Raw genomic sequence first — 17,146 nt, 5'->3', positions numbered from 1 at the left:
TCCCTGCTGAACAGATCTTAAACCTTCTAAAAACTGTGTACATGGGGATTCACACTTTTTAAGTGCCTGTAAGTCAGGAGCATATCTCATATTACCCCTACAATAATCTGCATTATAGGGACCCTCATTAAAATTGTTGACTGGCATTCTGAGAAGTCCCTCTACTTCTTAGTCAAGACTTACACAGCCAGAGGGGATGTAATCACAGAGCCATAGCTAGTGGTTTTGTCACTTTGGGCAAACAGCACAAAATGGATCTTCAAATCAATTTTGTAATTATACTTATTGTGTAGAACAATGCTTGTTATTTATAGAAGAAGTATTTAAGACTAATTCAGCTGAGCATAAAGGGAGATCCCAGGACTCTGATCCAATGTAGTGTTGAGAGAAAACCACATCCCACCTGGGAGCAGGGCAGGGTCAAGTCAGGGAAAATCTCACCTGAAGTCCCTGGTAAGGAGAAGCCTGGTAGGGACAGGGGAAGCTCATCATCTGGTTGCTTACTACTTTAACAAATCAGTCTGGATATTAACTTCAATTCAATTAGGTAAACATTTATTAAATGCCTATGATCTATTAAATACAGTCCTAATTTCTGGGAATGCAATAAGAAAAAGAGATCTTCTCTGCCCTCAAGAAGCTTACAATCTAATGGGGGAAGACATCACAAAGAAGGAAATTGAAAAGGGAGTGGGGGAGGTGAACACCAAGATGGTGTCAAGTCAAAGTCGAGCAGAACTGCTGGTAGAAAATAGGAGTTATTAGGAAGGCTGTGAGCCCTATATAAAGGAAGACTTTGGGAAGAGTTCAGTGCTCTGCCCTTCAGGTCTCCAATCAGAAGGGAAGAGGCAACTGAGGGCCAATTGAGAAGGTATAATCAAAATCTGACTCATTCTTCATTTCAGATTTCAGTTAATCAGCTTATCCTGCCCAGGGGGGAGAGGGCATGGTTGTTTTTTGTTTTTGTTTTTGTTTTTTTGTTGTTGTTGAAAAACTAAAAGTATTGCCCAAAGGTAGCAGATTTAAAAAATGGAACCGTCTTTTAAAATCATTGTTTTGAATTTATATGCCTTCCAAATTTCAGCCACCTCATCTTAGTTATAGCTCTTTCTTGTCATTGGAAATTTTGTATGTGGAATAAACAATGAATCTGAAAGGTAGTAGCAACACTCTGAGGGCACGAGGAGGAGGCTGACACAAGAGGTAGGGGCTTCCCTATTCCTAGAAGATTTCCCATGGAGTCTCTAGGAACAATGGTTGTATATATTATATAGGGAATTTTTATATAGAGATGAATTAAACCTGATAAGTGCTGAGGACCTTTCCAACTCTGAGATTCTACAATTCTTTGATTATACCTAAAACAATTAATGGGGTTTTGGAAATGGACATTGGAGGGTCACTTTACAAAATTCTGTTGAAGATTTTTATTAAACAATTCAACAAATTTATTAGGTGCTTACTATTTTAATGCATTGTAACAGATACTAGGGGAAACATAAAATGCAGATAAAACATGGTCATATCTAGTTTGGTAGGGCTTTCTTTGTTGTTGTTCTTCATTCTTAAAGAGGACCAAAAATTGCATTACTACGCTGGAGTCAAGGTATAGTGAGTCTGACTGTGGCTAATCAGACCAATATGAGCTCAGAAGGCTCTACCACAGGTTGGGTGCAAATAATCCACATGAACATTTGGAGTGGAGATGTCTCTAAATCTGCACATCTCACATTTATATTGAGCTACTTCAATTCTGTTTTGCTCACAGAGTACAGTGCCTCATCTGAAATGGGCACACCATGCTGGGCAGTCCTTTCCAGTGTCTCCCATGTCATGAAGTTCTTCAGAAAGACCTTGAGAATGTCCTTGTATCAATTCTTATGACCTCTTTGTGAGTGCTTGCCTTATGTGAGTTCTCCATAAAACAGTCTTTTAGGCAAACATATTTTCGGCATTTGAACAACATGGCTAGCCCATCAGAGTTGTGCTCTCTGCAGTAGAGTTTAAATGTTTGGCAAGTTAGTTTGAGAAAGGACCTCAGTGTCTGATACCTTATCTTGCCAGGTGATCATCAGAAATCTGCCACATATGGACAAAATTCTGGTGGCATTTTCTATGTGAGGACACCATACCCCACTGGCATTTCTTTCCCTATCCAAACTGTTTCAGATCATGGCTTTGTGCTAGTAAGTGTGTTTGCTTAACCTGCTTTCACAGTATTTGGTGGTTCTTAAGAGTTTCATGAAAATTCTACTTGATATACCTGACTGCTGGTATTGGGTCAGACAGTTCCCTTCCACCTTGACCTAAACAGAGCCAGTAGAGGCCAGGCACAATTTCAGTAGAATTGTGTGGGTGGAAGCATAGATGAAATTTATGAAGTGTCAAGGAGAGCATGGGTGGGGAAGAAGTGAAGACATCCACAGTAAGTAACTTTTTAGAGAATATTGCCTATGAAGGGAAGATGAGAGATAATTGGGATGGTAGCTGGATTGGGTTGAAGGGACAAAAAAGGTCTTTTTAGGGTTGGGAACTCCTGAACAGAAAGGAAAGAGCCTGAGGATAGGGAGAAATCAGAGGATGCCTGAGAAAGATGATTCCTGGAGCAAGATCCTGGAAGAGGGCAAGAAGAGATGGGTTCTATTTGAAGAAGGATTAGCCTTAGCGAGGTGTGGGTATGCCTCTTCCTCTGGAAGATAGTGATATGGATAAGAAATTGATGATGATGCTAGGAAGTTTTGAAGTATGTAAGCAGGGAGATGAGGGGGCTCCTATTATTGGTTCTGAACTTGTCAGAAAAAGGGAAGTTAAGCCATCTATTACACCTGCCAAGGATAGATGAAAGGGGTGCTTTGAGTGGAACTTAAAAAACGGAGGCAGAAGTTTGGAATGGCCTCTTTAAGGAAGGAGGTAAGGAGTCAATAAGAGTTGAGTAAGGGAACTTTCTGGCAGTGGTGGGAGCACATCTAAATTTTTAGTGGATGAAATCCAGCTCCATTTCATGACTTTCTCCACTGAAGCTCAATGCTCAGCAGCAGGAATAGTTATAACATATACCCAGACATGGTATAGGTTATTACTGGTGACATCTTAAATCTGAAGTGGGAATGTATAATGAGATAGAGGCATTTCCAGGCATGCTGACTTATTCCATTCCATTTCGATCTGTCATCACTTGACATGATGAAAAGGCACAACCAACAAAAAGTTGGCTAATGGGGAGAAATGAAACTCTTTTAGATATCTTTGGATTTATTTATGTATTGGGGCCATCAGAGAATCGCGTAGATGAGGAAAATGTCTGTAATAAAAAAGCACATGATATGAATATTTTCTTACTAAAGAGAAGAATTTAATACCAGTCCCTGGCTGAGGCAGATTATCTTGGCAGTAGTGGGACAATAAAATGGTAGTCAGAAAGTACTTTCTAAATACTAGTCTCAGGAATAGCCAGATTTTCCCTGATCCTGAATACCATTAGAGAAACCATGTTGTGTTATGTATGGAGCTGTAGTCTGTGCCTTAGGAGAATTATGAATAAAGTTGCTACTGTTTACTCTGGAATTAGATTGTCTCCTGAATTTTGGGGAAATTCAGAGTTTGGTTATGACCGTGGTGTAGTCTGGGGGCCAGGAGCTTTGGGAATCTAGTCATAGCTTTACAATGAACTTACTTGTGCCATCAATCTATGAGACAATAGGCAAGGCATTTCATCTTTCTAGGTCTTGTTTTTTTCTTTTCTTTTCATCTGTCAAAGACAGATGCCAAACTAGATCGGACCATAGAACTTTAGAACTTAGTATCCTAGAATCATAGAATTGGACCTGGAAGAAACCTTTGAATTCAGCCCCTTGATTTTACAGATGAAGAAACCAAAGACTAGAAGCATTAAGTATTTTGACTTGCCTCAAGTCATCAAGTCAACAAGTCTCTACCATGTACCAGGTAGTATGCTAAGCACAGGGTCAAGTGGCATAGCTGTGATTCTGCTGACTCCAAACTGATCACTGCTGTGCATTATACCACTTGAAGGAAACTTAAGAGGATAGGTGCCAATGTTAACAGCCTTCTTAATGTAAGAAAGCATTAAGCTAGAAAGCAAGAAGGAACAAAGTGCCCCCACTGAATTTGCTGGTCCATTTCCCCATCTTAGTAACCAGGCCTGAGAGTGAAAGGGTGTGTTAACTTCCGCAGGTAAATTAATTGCCTAAGGCAGGGATGGGAAACTGCAGCCTGGAGGCTACCTGTGGCCTTCTAGGTCCTTAAGTGTGGCCCTTTGATCACACTTGAAGACCTAGAGGGACACATGTGCCTTCTAGGCTGCAGGTTCCCCATCCCTTGCCTAGGGTGTTGAGTGCTCAGAATTTGTTGTTCAGCATTGATGATTTAGACTCAGACTTATGGTAAACTTCATCAACTTTATTCATGTTTCTCTCCAGACATTGACTATGTAATTTTATGGTCCATGGAAAGTCACAGATTTGTGAACATCATTTTTAAAAAAAAAATTACCCCCTGGTATGCTAACATGAATGTTTGCCAAATAGCTTCTTTCACTTGTTTTGTAGGACTGAATTGTGGTATTCCATCTCCCCCCCACCCTTTAGCTGTTTCTTTCTTTCTGACTCCCCCAGTTTTACATTTAATTAAGAACACAAGAATCTTGCTCATTTTGGAATGGATCTATATGCTAGGGCAATCTGGAGAACAAAGATAGTTCTGTCTCTGAGTTTCCAAGGCTGAAGAGCAGCCTTGTAGCAATGAACATCAGGTTGGAACAGACTATTGGTCTCTACTTAGTTTCTAGGGGAAGTCACTGTTTATAAACTCATGAAACAGAGCTAAATTTTTCATGCCAAGTTTGCCTTGATGTGCCCTCATTGCCCCACTGGCCACTACCATTCCTATTTAACATTTTAACTCAATAGCTATAAAATAAGAGTGAGAGAATTTTGGGGGGTAGAATTCCTTAAGACACACCCCAAAGTCTCCCCACCCCCTACCCCCATCTGCAATTAATTGAAAGCTACCACTGTTCTATTCAGGAAGGAAATAGAATGACACTGTTTATGTCCAGGCCATTATGTGAAGCTATTCTGTACCCAAGGGCCCTTTTCTCCTTGATAAGACCATCCTTTATTGCCTCTCAGAGCTAGGGTAGATCAGCTTTAAGTCTAAAAATAGTTTACATCCACCAGACACATTAACACAAGGTGAAAAATGTATCTGCCAAAAATAAACAGTGGAAAGAGTCTTCTCTAAATCCCTGGTTAATTTTTAATTAAAACACACCAAATAGAAAGATATGGGGTAGGGATTCTTAGCACTTGGGCTTTTATTGAGACTTTTTTTGGAGTAAGCCTTAAGGAAACTAGCCCATCAGATTTCTGTGTGAAAGGATCTTATGCATATTTAAACCCTTCAGAACAGCATTCCAAGTCCTCCACCAACTTGAGTTCCTTCCCTTCACCTCCCCATCTGCAACAACTTCCTCTTTCCTTGATTCTAACTGGTTTGTTATCTCTTGCATATGATCTTCTTGGCCCCACCTCTGTGTTTTTGGTGAAGACAAAATATCAAAATATAATACTGTTCTCCTCACTCTTTACTAATGAGTGCTCTTCACCATCACCAAAATTCAGATGAAAACTCATCTTCAGTAAAAGAAGCTTTCCATGATTGATACTCCTTAATAAATACCCTGGCAATTCCATAGTTCTTCCCTCTGTGGTTTTGTCTTGTGGGAGAAATGACTGTGCTTTGCAGTCTTTAAAGTGTCATGTAAATGTGAGCTCCAGGTATTATTGAATTTATCATCATCACCATCATCATCATCATCATCATCATTACTGATATCTTGGTTTCCTCATCTTTTTTTTTATTGAGTTCAGAAGCAAAGTCCCAGGACAAATCACTATTTTGCCATTATTCTTTTATTTTATTTTTTAAATTCTGCAGATTATTGCATAAGTAGTTAATGATAAGTGGGGTTTTTTTTGTAGTTGAATAAAAGTCCTGGGTTATAAACTTATCTTCTTTGGGCTCACTGAAAGAATCCTTGGAACAACTCCAGATATAGACAGGAAGACAATGGGAATATGGACCTTATCCTATTTTCACACAATTTTGATTTCTAGTAGAAGACATAGTAAATCTCTGTATTTTGAAAGTTTTTCATTAACCATAGCTTGGAAATGAATCCTGGGTATCATAACATCTGTTGAAATTGTTATTTCTAAGTTTTTTTTTTTATTCATCAGTGATATAGCTGGGTGATTAATGCTCCAGTTCTAGGATAGTTTAATGTTTGAATTCCTAAGGATACTTTGAAGTGTGTATTTGTAGTATGGAGATTTGTCATCTCTCAGTCCATGAAAGATAGTGAACTTTCAATGTATAACTCTAGCTGTCAGGTCACTGCTTGCCAGGTATTCTGTAGTTGTTAAGTTTTTGCAACCTGATGTGGTGTGTTTTGTAGTTTCTATCATTTTCTTGCATAACATTCTGCATTTATAATAATAAAATCTTGTTTTGTACATTCATGGGCTAGCTTTGTCTATGTGTTTAGGGGATAACAAATTGAAGTTGTGCTTTCACACAACAGAAAAACCAGTGTTGTTCTTCCTTCATTCTCAAAGAGGATAAATGACATCAGATAGTTGATGTCTTGACTTGTGAATGACTTGGATTTGAGTGAGGCAGAGCTGCACCAAGTCAACCTCACTCTCTCCTCCAGAGTCATCAAAGTCCAGTGGGAAGACAAAAGTCAAGATGACTGGTGATGGCTCAGGATGCTATGGGTGACCTTGGCTTTTCTAAAATAAGGTCTTTCCCAGGTCTCAATTTGTCCAGACAGTGCATTATGGCGTAAGGAAAGAAGAGCTGGTAATCTCCACGCCCTCCCCCAGCTGTGCATTGTGACTGCCTTTCAGGAAGACTGTGTGAAAACGGCTAGAACCTGGTTGTTAGTGTCCCCTCTACCCTTAGGCAACATATACCTGCAGTGTAAATTGTGATCAGTGTATTAATCAGATATGAATTATGATGAAAGGCAGAACTGCTTTGGAGTTAGGAACACTGAGGTCCTGCCTCTGCCCATAGAAAAACCTGTGAATAAGGCATCTCAGTGTGGAGTGGAATGTGGAATTCCTTTTCTCTGGACAGAACACCCCTGGTCTAACAGATTAGAGTCAGTGATGCTATGTTGGTGGCAAGACTGCCTTTCTGCACTGTTTATAGCTTGAGATTAGGCTTGTTTTAAGATGACTCTTTCCTGTCATACTCCTTTCTCTGATAGCAATCATTAAGAGATTAGGTTTCTTGAAATATCAGCATTCATTGGCCCCCTGGCTGAATCAAAGCACATAGTCTATAGAAGAATGGATGCTTGAATAGACTTTCCTCATGGAAGAAATGCTGAGTTCTAAAGATGAACATTCATAGAGTAAAGCTATCTTTCACCTACTGAGAACTGACAGATGCTTTTGATTTTTTTAAATATTGTGGTCAAGGGCATTTGCAGGTGAGTATATAAATAGAGGTCTATGCCACTAGGTACTTCTGTACTTTGTGTCTAACTCTTCTTAGTAACCATTAAGCAGTAGGGTCTGTGCAGCCAATTCATTTGAAGATCTCAACTTTCTTTAGCAAAATTGGAGATTTTAATTTGGAGGATGGTACTAGGATTGCACGGTTCTTAGGAGACATTTTTGTGGCATCCTTATCACTAGCACTCAGGTGCTATTGGTACATCAATAGCTTTTTGTAGTTTAGTTGTTGTGATGCTAACCTTGAGGAAAAGGGGAACATGTGATTCTGAATATGATGATTAATTCTCTGGGAGAATGGGTGGAATGAAAGGAGCAAATCTGCAGTCTAGGGTAAGAAATGTACATCAATCATTCAATCAGTTAGCATTTTTAAGTACCTCTTATGTTCTAGAGACTCTGTTAGGCCCTGGAGATACAAGGAGAACAAATAAAACAATTCCTACTCTCAAGGAGTTTACCTTCTATCAGGGGAAGCAATATATACATACACGCACACACACATATACATATGTGCACACATACATATATGTTTGTGTATTCAGAATAAATATATACAGAGTTAATAGAAATTCTTCAAAAACTAGATAGGGAGGGAGGGAGGGCACTAGTAGTTGGGAGCAAGTAGTAAAAAGACGTTATGTGGAAGTTAGTCCTTGACATGAGTCTTTAAAAAAATGAAGAATCCAGTGAACTACAGGTGAGGAGGGAATATATTCGTAGAATGGAGGATGGCTAGTGCAAAGATTTCTTTGGAAATGAGAAACAACCTGGCATAAGTAAGGAACAGAGATAAGAACAGTTTGGCTGGAACATAGAGTACAGGAAGGAAAGTAATGTGCTGGAAAGATAGTCTAAGACCATGTTGTAAATTTATATTTTATTCTAGAGGCAATAGGGAAGAATTGTAGTTTATTGAGTAGGAGAATAGTGTGGTCAGATCTGTACTTAAGAAAAATAACTTTAGGAACTCTATATGGAGGTTGGATTGAAATGGGGAGAGATTTGAGGCAGGGAGGCCAGTTATGAGGTCATTGCAACATTTCAGTCAGTAAGGCTTTCAACTAACATGTTTCTATATGAGTAGAGAAAAGGGGTCAGATGCAAGAGATTTTGTGTAGATAGAATTGGCAAGATATGGCAACATTGTATATGTTGGGTGAGAGAGAGTGAAGTGTTGCGGATTATACCAAGTTTGTAAACCAGGGAAACTGAAAGAAATAATAGAAAATTTTAATAGAAACAAGAACATTTGGTAGACTGGTGAGTTTTTGGGGAAAGATAACCAGTTTTGGTTTGGATATATTGAATTTGAGATGTCGCTAGGACATGATTTGAAATGTCCAACTGGTATTTATCTAGTACTACAGAACTGGAGCTCAGGAGACAGATTGGAGCTGACTCCATGGATCTCAGTCATTAGCATTTAGTTGATAATTAAACACATAGGACTTCATGAGCTAATGAAGATGTAGAGTATATAGAAAGAAGATTCCTCAGAATAGATACAAAAGTAGGAGAAATGATATAGTTAATGGGACAGCAAAAGAGACTGAGAAGAAAACATCAGGTAGGCAAGAGGACAACCAGGAGTGTCATGAAAACCCAGAGAGGAAAAGATATCTAGGAACAGGAGGTGGTCATCAGTGTCAAATGCAGCAGAGAGCTCAAGGAGTTGAAGACAAAGGGATGACCTTCAGATCTGGCAATAAAGAAGATCATGGATAACTGGAGAGGGGTGTTTCAGTTGAGTGAAGAGGTTGAAAGCCAGATTGCAAAGGCTTTAGGAGTGGGGAGAAAAGAAATAGGGGTAGTAAATGTAGACAGCTTTTTTGACGCTTGGCTGAGAATAAGAGAAGAAATATTGGACGATAGCTTGACGGGATGTTAGTGCCTAATGAAGGTTTTTTGTTTATTTTTTTAAAGGATGTCAAGACTTCTGTACATTTGAAAGCAGTATGAAAGCCACCATAGCGAGGGAGGGCTTAAAGATTAGAGAAAGAGGGATTAATTGAGGTAGCAATATGCTATAGAAGACAGGAAAATCAAGGGCACATGTAGATGAGTTGGCCTTGGCCAGTTGTAATGACACCTACAGTGGGAAACGATGTCAAGAATTTTTGAGATGAAGAGAAGAAGACAAGTAAATGGCCTCAGTTTTTCAGTAAAGTATCAGGTGAGTTCCTTAACTAAGAGGGTTGGGGGAGGGGGAAGTGTGGGTGGCTTGAAAAGAAAAGGCTTGGAATAACTCCTGTGAGGAGTAGGATAGCAAATGGGGGGAAACACCATATATCTTTTATTTATAGTATCTTTTTATATAATATTTTATTTTTTATTCATAGTATCTTGAAGTGGACAAATACTGAAGGGGTGGAAATTGGAATTAGCCTGGACTAGCTGAGGTAAAGTTTCTGTGTGAAAATAAAAACTTCTATTAGAATTCATTGTAAAATTGAGTTTGTTTTGTCCCATAGTAACAAAATGGTATACATACCTAAGGCATCATTTCTTCTTAACTATCTTCTTATCCTCCCCCTATTTTTCATCCTTCTTCCTTTGTTTTCTCCTATCTCTCCTCCCTTTCTCTTTTCTCCTTCCCCCATCTCTTTTAAAGAATTCAGGCTAGGAATATTGCAGGAGCCTATAAAGGAAGATGGTAAAGCTGATCACATTCTTTGCCAGTGAACTTTGCTATTGGACAGCAGAATATGCACAAAGAATGGTGAACAGAAGCTTTTTATCACACTTTGGTTTTGATATTAATGTAACACCTTCAGATTAATTTGCCCAAGTTATCATCAAATCTCAGCATTGTAGGAACTCTTAGAGTATTTAGGCGTAATGTAGCTCCAACAATTTTGTGTCATCTTCCGAATTAAATGAACGGTGAATTTGACTGTTCATATATAGTAGGTCCGTAATAAATTGTCGTTGAAAGGATGGATTGCTTGCTAGTAGCAAGCACCCTATAAAGTTTGGTTGAAAAGGATGGGTAAGAAAAGGGCCCAGCAACTGCCCATCTCGGAATGGAAAGGGAATGTGGGGAAATGCCTTAGAATGAAATGCCCTACAAATGAAAGAGAATGCCACTCCTAGTTTTCACCAGAAAAGTTAATACTTGTTTATCTTTAATGGTTTAAAATAAAGAGGCCTTCTGCGTACCTGTGGGTGTTTCTCACAAACAAATAGGCCCCCAGGCACTCTGCTTGAATCATAATCTGATATCTCTGCCTTGAGGATTACACCTATCTTGGGAGCTGCCATTATGAAAATAAGCAGTTCTCTGCCACATAATCATTATACCCTAACTCAGTCTATCAGGCTAATGTATATCTTCATAACCCATGCAAGTGAAACAGGGTCATAAATAGGTAGAAGTATGTAATATGGGAAAGTGTAGTTGCCTCTCCCTGAAATTTAAACAGAGTAAATAAATACCATACCCGGAGGGTAAAATTGATACTTAGTCGTGGTCATTAAATCTTTTCATTTTCTTGAAGTACCTTGGTAGACATGGGAAGAAGGGTCTCTGGGTGTAAATGGGGAACCCCTTTCTTAGTCTGAGTCTTTCTGCTTCAGTCTTTCTATATGTCAAAAGCAAAACAAAACTAAAATTCATTCCCAGACACTATCATACTGTAAAGTTCTCTGAGAACCTTGTGGATTTTTTTTAATGCCTTTGTGATTGTGATAATTCAGAGGCGGTGGAAGAAGGATGTCTCATAAGTAAATATTAATACCCACACCAAGGATTTAGCTATTTGTAAAGCAAAATGCACTTCTTGATCTTTTTAAATGAGCCTGCCCAGGTTTAGTTTTATAAATCACGTTTCAATACTGTGATTCTCTTCACCTCTCAGCGTCTGTTAGATCACTTATTTTTTTTTGTGTGGAGGAGATTGCTGGCTAAAATAGTTGGTCAGGATGTTGTTGCTGTAGTTCAAGAGAAATATCAGCAGCCGGATCTTTGAAGTGTCATGTCTAAGAGTTTACGTTTATTTTTATTCAGTGCTAACATTGATACCCCTGCATCATGGAGAGCAGATGGAATGAGGCCATGGGGTTGTAGGGTGTGAAAAAGGTCTAGTCAGTATTTGACCTGATAAGGTAGCTGCCATTCTCCTAGAAGAGAAGGACTCTAGAGGTCACATGGTCCAATTTTTTACATAAGCTTTTGGTGTTCTCTTTATCAGATGGCTGTCTAGCCTCTACTTGCATATCTCCAGTGACGGTATGCTCACCGCCTTAGGAGATGACCACTTCCATTGTTGGAAACCTCCAATTACCAGTAAGTTCTTTGTAAGTTAGAGTTTTCTAACCTTATATAGATTTTGGTGGCCTTTTTCTTTTTCTTGGCCCCATCATTCTCATGGACATTTGCTCCCCAAAGCAATATCTATCCATCCATCCATCTATCTATCATCTATCTATCTATCTATCTATCTATCTATCTATCTATCTATCTATCTATCTATCTATCTACCTGCACATATCTTCCTCCTACTTAGATAATACCACAAGGATGGGCAACTATGGTAAAAACCTAGGACAGCATATGCACCTGGAAGAATACTACTCACATGGCATTGCAAGGTGAGCACTTTTTGTATGGGCTGATAGTTTCTGGTTTTCTCTATTTCATGTCGATAATTCTGTGTAGGTGTTCCATTTCCCCTTTAGCTTGTGTGTCTCTGGAAACAGTCAGCTTTTGGGATTCAGGGGTAGGCACTACATAATCATCATTGGCTATAGAGCTGAATTTTGATAGCTCTTCTGGAAGCTGTGGCAGCATCTGGGTGTCTTTTCAGATCACAGACCTGATTTACTAATTTTTTTAACACAATTCATATTACCTCTGTAGGATATTCCTATGAAGGCAAGGCACAGTCAGTCATCTGAGGGAACACCCAGTGATAGGCCTAACCAATAAAGTTCAGGTTCGAGTTGGGGTGGGGGAGAGAATGCCAAAGTGGAATTCCCTTTTGGACTGAATTGAATATTTGAATGAGAAAAGCACCACAACAATAGAATGCATATGATAAAAGTGAATACATGTGATTTAGAGTTGAGAATATCTATCTGTCCAGGACAGAAAGGGGAAAGAACCACAACTAAAAGTACCTTCAAGATAACTCTCTCTCTCTCACACACACACCTCCTTCTCTTTCTATTTTAGTGCCTTCCATAGAAATGAAGTCAACCCAGATAATTTTGATCATTTCAAATCATGGTAAGAAGTCAAATGTATAGCTAACATAAGCTTTTGGATTATCTTTGGATGTCAGCAACCTCCTGCCTCAGTTAGTTGAATAATTAAGATTTGGTTTGCTCTTTCAGGATTTAAGCACCATCTGGAAGTTGACCACCAATTGAGAATGCGGCATCTTGAACTTGAATTTCATAACCCTGAAAACAATTAAATTTTATAGGGAAAAGGAGGGGATGAGGATGGGAGGAGCAATTTGAGATTTAGAAGAGAAACGGGCACTTGAAGTTCTCTCCAACATCATCGGTATCTTTCAGATGAATCTTTGGTAGGGTCAAGGAATTATTTTCATTGGCGTTCTGACTTACCTGGTAAATTAGGCAGACATGTCTGTGCAAAGTAAAGGTGTTAAGTGAAGAGGATTGGGTCACCTTGAGCTGGATTGTAATTAAAAACAGAACAAACAAACAAAAAACTCTTTTCATCATGTTGAAAACTTTTGCCTTACCAAAGGGAATGAAGTCCCTGAAGCAGAGCAAAACCATCTGTAAAATGAGAGGATTGCACTACATGGCCTCTAAAGTTCCTTCAGATTCTGTGATCTTGGTAGTGCAGATAAAAATATCTGGTGAACAAATACCATAGTGACATTTTCTGAATAAAAATACTCAATAATATCCTTGCTAAAGCCTGATTTATATACTCTGTATGTGGGTTTCAAATTAGAAGCATTGGTGTACCTCTGTGGCATTTGGCCAGTAACATTAAAATCATTTTAAATGTCATTAGCTATAGAGTATTGGCTACTCAAGCCTATAATGGATATTTTGAACTGAAACATAAAAGCACATATCATAATTAAAATATAGAACAGCATCTGAAAGTGCCTAAGGTTAGTGGTTGCTACGTCTATATTATGAGTAAACAAAGTATTAGTCAAAATTACTTTCAGAGGCCTTAATTATATCTGTTTTAATTTAATCTGCTTTAATGATACTTTTTATATGAATTTACTCCATGGTTAATCTACTGATTGCAATTTCCTTTCATTAGAAAGAATGTAGTAGGGGTGGGATAATTGGAAACTTCCTTATAGGAGCTTAGTTTGGTGGCCTTGGGTAGCCATGTTGTTCAGAATTCTTTACCAGGTTTTATATTTCACATTTGAACACATAGTAGCCAGGGTAAAAGAGAGAAGAAAAATCCTTAAGTGTTTTGGAAACAACTTTCAAGGAATAAAATTTTAAAACAATAATCTAAATTTGATATATTTCGACGACTGATTTTTAGAATTTGGTTTTGTAGGTAGAAAAGAACTTAGGACATAGATATATAAAATATGCAAGTATGGTAAGAGATGTCAAGAGACAATATATTTAAAATAGAGGAGATAAAATGAGCAATTTTGAAAGGACAAATGGCAAAGGCATTATTATAATCTATTCTTTTTTTTGTTTTGTTTTTATATTTTTTTAAATTTTTTTTCCCATATGCTTTTGAGTTGAAAATGTTTTCTCCCTTTTTCTCCCCTCCCCACCCTCCCCAAGACGGCACGCAATCTGACATAGGCTTTACATTTACATACCCATTAAACATATTTTCACATTAGTGAAGTTGTAAGTAAAAATTAAAACCAATAGGAGGAACCATCAGAAAGATGAAACAAAATTCAACTTAAGGTAAAAATAAGTGAGAGCGATTCGACTTCCATAGTTCTTTCTTTGGATGTGGACAGCATTTTCCATCCCGAGGCCTCTGGAGATGTCTTAGATCCTCGTAATGCTGAGAAGGGTTCAATTTAACATTCTTAGTCATTGCATAACATGGCTGCTATTGTATACAAAGTCCTCTGGGTTCTGCTCACTTCACTCAGCATCAGACCATATAAGTCTTCCCAGGTTTTTCTGAAGTCAACCTGTTCATCATTTCTTATAGCACAATAGTATTCCATTACATTCATATACCACAACTTGCTCAGCCATTCCCCAATTGATGGGCATCCTCTCAATTTCCAATTCTTTGCCACCACAAAAAGAGCTGCTATGAATATTTTTGTACATGTGGGTCCTTTTCCCATTTGTTTGATCTCTTTGGGATATAGCCCTAGAAGTGCTATTGCTGGATCAAAGGGTATGCACATTTTTGTAGCCCTTTGGGCATAGTTCCAAATTGTTCTCCAAAATGGTTGGATCATATAATCTATTCTTAAAAGACAAATAAGAATAATAAATATCACAACAAACCCGATAGGGACACATAAGGGGAAAAAAACAGAAATGCAACCCCTAAATATAGAGATAAAATAATATTCAGATTAACTGACAAGGAAATTGAGTTCTAGGGACCCCCTCAGTCATATGCCCTCCAAATGATCCTCTCTATTCTTCGCCTTAGGAACTCCAAGAAATGGGAATCCATTACCTCATGAGGTTGCCCAATCTACTTTTGGATGGAGGGCTTTGTTAGAAAGTTTTTCCTTGCATCAAGCGTGCTAGTGCTAGTACACACACACACACACACACACACACACACTTTAAAAATAGGTAATTTATATATATATATACAGATATTTAATCATATTTATATATACATATAATATATGTATATGATATATTGCATGATATATAGATACACACACACACACACACACATATATTTAAATGTCCTTCTTGTCCTTTCCAATTGTACAATACGGAATAAAGGAAGGTAGGTTCTATTTGGAGAAGGGAAAAAGTTTTAGAGACTGAAGTGGTTCAATGGATTTGATCCTGTTTAGTGTGATCTCAGCTAAGTCCTCATCTAGAACTGGAAATGACTAGATGGAGGGTACTGCCTGGTACCTTTTCCCTTCTGCAGTCTCCATGATATTTGCTGGAGGAGTAGAGCTTACAGACTCTCTCTAATATTTCCAAAATCACTAGAAACTATTTGGCCCTGATTCCTGGGGGCTATGTTTTTATTTCTCACTCTTACTCTAGAATGTGAGTAGCAGTGAACAGGTAGATATTATCTAAACATCCACACACTGATCACATCATAGAATCACAGAATTTCAGTGTTAGACAGGACCTTAGCAGCTGTCTGGTCCACTCCATGACTAAAGGGAATGCTGTACTATAAGATACTTGACAAGTAGCCTTTTGGCTTCTTCTCAATGGCCTCTAATGAAGAGGAACCTACTACTTTCTGAGATGGTTTATTCTTTTAGATAGCTATAATAATAATAATAATAATAATAATAATAATAATAATAATAATAATAATAGTTAGCATTTATATAGCACTTTAAGATTTGCAAAGTGCTTCACAAATACTATGTCATTTTTTTCTCACAATAACCCAGAGAGGTAGCTTCAGTCATTTTGGTCATGTCCGACTCTTTATTTTTGGGGCTTTCTTGCCAAAGATACTGGGATGGCTTGCCACTTCCTTCTCCAGATCATTTTATAGCTGAGGAAACTGAGGCAAGCAAGGTTAAGTGACTTACCCAGGGTCACATAGCTAGTAAGTATCTGAGGCCAAATATGAACTAAGGAAAATGAGTCTTCCTGGCTTCAGGCCCGAGTATGCTATCCACTGCACCACTGAACTACCTAGGTACTATTATTATCCTCATTTTACAGATGGATACTGAGGCAGACAGAGGGTCAGTGATTTGCCCATGGTAGTAAGTTTCTAAAGCTCAATTTGAATTCAGACATTCCTAACTGCCAGTCAGTTACTCTGTCTACTGCTCTATCTAGCTGCCTCTGCTCATTAAGAAGTCTTTCCCTGAAATCAAGTCAAAATTTGCCTCTTTCCAAATTCTTGCTTTTTCTCTGGATTCTACCCTCTGGGGTCAAACAGAGCAATTCTCCCTCTTCCACCCAGTACCTCTTCAAATGCTAAAGGAGAGTTATCTTGTTCTCCTTGAGTCTTGTCAAGGCTAAACGTCTCCAGTTCCTTCAACAATTTTTCCTGTGAAATTAAGCTCAAGACCATTCTGGTTACCCTCATATAAATACTCTCTAGCTTTTTAGTTTCCTTTTAAAATTATCTATACATAAAATATGAATATGTTTACAGTACCAAGAATTAAACTGATTTTTATTGCCTATCTATAATGGCCCATGGTAATTATGAGCAGGCTACAACACATTACAGAGGTGGAATTATACAGTCTAAAGGATGTCATCAGAGAAATGTATGACTGGAGACCCCACCCCCACATCTAAGTCAGTAACTTAGAGCAAGAGCAAACCAATACACAGCCTACACACTACGTTGGTACCCATGAAATGTCAAGAAAACTTGAGAAAATCTCCCAGATTATTGGAGGGACCCTTGTAACAGATTATGGGAAGATATGGATAAGAATCATATAGGGAGCAGGCATGGTTCATTTGTTTAGATG

At 38.3% G+C, this 17,146-nt stretch overlaps 2 long non-coding RNA genes across 2 annotated transcripts in view; both read left to right on the top strand.

The window, feature by feature from the left end:
• The window catches only part of LOC110208717 (uncharacterized), a 267,294-nt gene that overhangs the window by 156,262 nt on the left and 93,886 nt on the right, over positions 1-17,146 (top strand). The gene's annotated exons all lie outside the window — the stretch shown is intronic.
• LOC144456710 (uncharacterized) lies at positions 12,722-13,430 on the top strand. Its single transcript, XR_013485732.1, has 2 exons — positions 12,722-12,777; positions 12,885-13,430. It is a non-coding gene; the product is annotated as an uncharacterized LOC144456710 (long non-coding RNA).

The sequence above is a fragment of the Phascolarctos cinereus genome, unplaced genomic scaffold, assembly GCF_003287225.1.
Source record: "Phascolarctos cinereus isolate Bilbo 61053 unplaced genomic scaffold, phaCin_HiC Scaffold_4;HRSCAF=312, whole genome shotgun sequence".
NCBI lineage: Eukaryota > Metazoa > Chordata > Mammalia > Diprotodontia > Phascolarctidae > Phascolarctos > Phascolarctos cinereus.
This window is presented reverse-complemented; position numbering and strand designations above follow the sequence as displayed.